The sequence below is a fragment of the Octopus bimaculoides genome, chromosome 24, assembly GCF_001194135.2.
Source record: "Octopus bimaculoides isolate UCB-OBI-ISO-001 chromosome 24, ASM119413v2, whole genome shotgun sequence".
Lineage (NCBI taxonomy): Eukaryota > Metazoa > Mollusca > Cephalopoda > Octopoda > Octopodidae > Octopus > Octopus bimaculoides.
In genome coordinates, this window is record NC_069004.1 from 33240718 (window position 1) to 33244592 (window position 3875).

Below are 3875 nucleotides of genomic sequence, written 5' to 3' on the forward strand. Positions count from 1 at the left end.
ATATATATATATATATATATATAAATAGATAGATAGATTGATAGATAATGGTAGTAGATCTGTGTCAGCGATCATTTTGAAATTAGTGAGATGAAAATTCTGACAGCAAGTAATAAATGTTTAAGGTGAGTTAACCATTTTTGTGTGTTTTCGAATGGGTGATATGTCTGTTCCATATGAAAATATGTAAATGTATATATATATATATATATATATAGAGAGAGAGAGAGAGAGAGATATATATATATACATGTGCATGTATAAATATGTATATATATAATCATAAATTGATGATAATGATATATATATATATATATATATACATACATACTGTATATATATATATACATGTGTGTGTATATATGTATATATTAATGTATATATACATGTATATGTATTGATATATACCGAGAGAGTGAGAGAGAGAGAGAGAGAAATATATCCTAAATGTTAATAGGTTTTTAAAAAAATATTTTTGTAGTTTTGAAGCATTTGAAATTCTTTAAATATTTGCAATATTTCTTGCAATTTCACATCTAATACACTGTTTTTTTCTTCTTCTCTTTTCCATTCTTCCTATGTCGTCGTTTCATAGAGAGGCAGCCAAGGTAATTTCTTGTAGAAGTCTGGATAAAACTTTTCTATATGTTCACGGATACACAAACCAAGATCGTTGAGATCTCGTTTGTGAATATCCCTGCAGAAGTGCAGACTGCTTTGAATTGCTGGAAGGGTTTCGTTAAGAACGTCCGGCGACATGAAACAGCTGAATTCACAGTCTTCATAGCCTGAAGGAAACGGTTGGTGAGGCTGGCAGTCAAGTCCAGTCATTAGACAAGTCATGCACTCAGTGAAGCAGTTCAGTTGAGTGTTGTAAAACCATCGGCAGGAACCAGGTGCCACAAATGCAGCCAACAGCAGACTAACAACGGCGATGTATTGATGACTCTGCATTGTTTTCTTGGGTGTTGGTTACAAAGAAATACCTGGAGAATGGAAATTAATTTCATGTTAGTTGATTGAAGCAACAAATTAAATATATTTAATGCACAACTGTTATTTCCTTTTGTACTTACCTTTGAGTAATTTATTCTAAGTGGCAGACATAACTTTTTTCTGAATGTGTCACCTTGTGGAATAACATATAGGTAGATGTGTACGTGTGTATGTATGTATGTGTGTGTAAATGTATGCGTGTATATGTGTGTATGTATGTAACTGTATGTATATATATGTATGTATCTATGTGTGTATGTATGCATGTACTGGGTCATCCTATAGATAATGCAGTTTTTTATACTTCTTTTATTTTTCAAAATTAAGATAAATAAAGTTCTGTTTTTAATCTAAAATATACTCTGCTCCATTTTCTCCAATGCTCTTCCATCTATCTGGTAGACTCGCAAGGCCCCTCTTCCAAAATTCACTTGTCTGTGATGAAAAATACTCCTCCAGTACTGTTCTGACCTTGTCTACAGAATTCATATATTTTCCTTCCAAATGATTTTGATGACTGCGGAATAAATGATAATCAGATGCGGTAATGTCTGGCGAATGTGATGAGTGGGGCATCGTTTCCTATTGAAACTGTTCCAGCCTTTAGAATGTCATCTTCACTGTATGTGGCTGAGTATTATCCTGATGGAAGAACACCTTTCGTCTTGAAACCAAAAATGGTCATTTTCCTTCAAGCACAGCAGTCGATGAATGGTTGAATGACCAAATCCAAGCTTAGTACCTCATAAAAATATATACTTTGTTTATTAAATATTACATCTGTCTCTCTGTCTATCTATCTATCTATTTATATATGTATATATATATATATATATATATATATATATATATACACACATATATATATATATACATGAGAACACAAGTGGTGTTTAAAATTCAGGACAGCTGTTGTAGTAGCATTTTATTGATGCATTCTTCATCATAGCAAAATCCTGTCATCTCCAGGTAATTATTAAATGCGTAAAAGGTGAGGTAGACGTAGAAGATGACCAGTTCACAGCTACCATGGTAAAACACACACACACACACACACATAACTGAGATGCTGTCCCACAGGTAAGCTCTGCAGATGATTTGCTTGGTCTATGGAACAAAAGATAGTGATGATGGGAATGAACAAATAAAAAACATAAATATAAAAATAACAGGTTAATGCTGGTTTTGGAGGGTTCAATTCTCAATATTTATTGTCTAATATTTTTCGTTTTTTTTTTTTACAAAACAAAAATTGATATCAAAATGGACACATATGCAAACAAACATACAAAATATATGCACATGCACAAATGCACACACACACACACACACATACACACAAATAGTCTTTCTGTTATAGGCACAAGGCCTGAATTTTGTTGGAAGGGAGTTAGCTGGTTACAACAACCCCAGTACACAACTGGTACTTGTTTTATCAACCCTTGATAGGACGAAGGGTAAAGTTAAGCATTTTGTCCCGCAGATCAACAACTCTGCCAGCTTATCACATCACAAGATATAAATATCAGTTACACATTACAGTTCTCATTAAAGAATGCTTGGTAAGAGTGTGGTCGAACTTTTCGGAAGAAATCTGATCGACATTTATGGAAGTCAGCAGCAAGTTTGTCACTGGCGTTACGACAGGATGCCAGGCCATAGATTACGATGTTGGGGTTTCCTTCAGGCAGATGTTGCACGCTAGTTCTACAATCTTCGCAGCAGGCATTTGTACCATTTTTGATTGGTGCGTCCGCTGGACATTTCTTCCCCAGAATCAGACACATGAGGCAGTCGCTGACGCAGTTAACATTTGAATCATGGAAGCATTGATCTTGTGCTTGCACCTGCAGGCACAGAATGGTACACAGAATGGTAAGCAGCAGTTTCATTGTCAAAGAGTGCAACTGCAACGACAAAAAAAAAAAAAAAAAATTGAGGATAGTGATGTTGTTGTGGGTGTTATTATTTAGCTTCAAGTTAGCCTTTGTTGAACTGGCCCATAATAATAGACAGTCCAACCATGGCAGCCTTATCAAATAGATTACATCAATTTCCTGAAGTGCCTTCACGTGGTCACACAAGGTAACTGAGAACTTTGCAACCCTAGATTAAATTATGGAAGGTCACAACACAGCAGTGGTCCCAAAAGAGTTGGCATAGCATATTGGCCCATTGGGACATCGGCTCATTGGCACATCAACTCAGTGGTGTGTTGACACGCCCTGGTGTCATTTAATCATTGTTGCAGCTTTGGGCTAATTGCAGGGGCAGATGGGGTTCATTCTTGAGTGACAATCCATCTCAGAGAAAACCACTTTGAACAGAGGGTTCTGCATAGCATAACACCTGAAGGTTTGAGAGTAAAAGAGGGGTTAGGGCTGAGGGCTTGTGCCTAAAACAGTTACACCAAGGCAATGAGAAGTTGTGCTGTTTTGTCTTTAATCAGCACCGTAGTCTATGGAGGATGAAACATCTTTTGATAACAGAATACTTATTAAGGAAGGAGATGGCTGGAAGCATCCCTCTGGAACTCATCATAAGGTGACCTGAATAATAGTAATAATAATAATGATACAGCAACTAATAATAATATGTTATTATTCAGTGTTTCTCTCCAGTTTGTCAAGATGGTAGAATGTGATTCGAGATAGATACGGTTGCTATTTCTTGAATGCCATGTGATCACATGGAAGCTTACTTGTTTGCTAATAGAAGACAATAATGGCTTATGGGATAGCTCCAGGGAGGTTGAAGATCAGGAAAGAATAAGGATCACACACACACATTCATGCATGCATACATACATACATACATACATACATATAAAACAAAATTCGATTGACAAATATAGAAGTACCTTGGCATAGAGTCACAGA

General features: G+C 35.7%; 2 long non-coding RNA genes across 3 annotated transcripts in view; one reads left to right on the forward strand and one right to left on the reverse strand.

Annotated features, from left to right (window-relative positions):
• Positions 1–190: 190 nt before the first annotated feature.
• LOC106873797 (uncharacterized) overlaps positions 191–3875 on the reverse strand; it is a 6688-nt gene continuing 3003 nt past the window's right edge. Inside the window, exon 2 of one of the 2 annotated variants that reach the window (XR_001409916.2) lies at positions 191–986. This is a non-coding gene — a long non-coding RNA (uncharacterized LOC106873797). Of the gene's footprint in view, positions 987–2179; positions 2904–3875 lie in introns of those variants that run through there. The other variant, XR_008266679.1, reaches the window with a different exon arrangement.
• The window catches only part of LOC128250670 (uncharacterized), a 22139-nt gene continuing 20157 nt past the window's right edge, over positions 1894–3875 (forward strand). The window contains exon 1 of the long non-coding RNA XR_008266680.1: positions 1894–2076. This is a non-coding gene — a long non-coding RNA (uncharacterized LOC128250670). The remainder of the gene's footprint in view (positions 2077–3875) is intronic.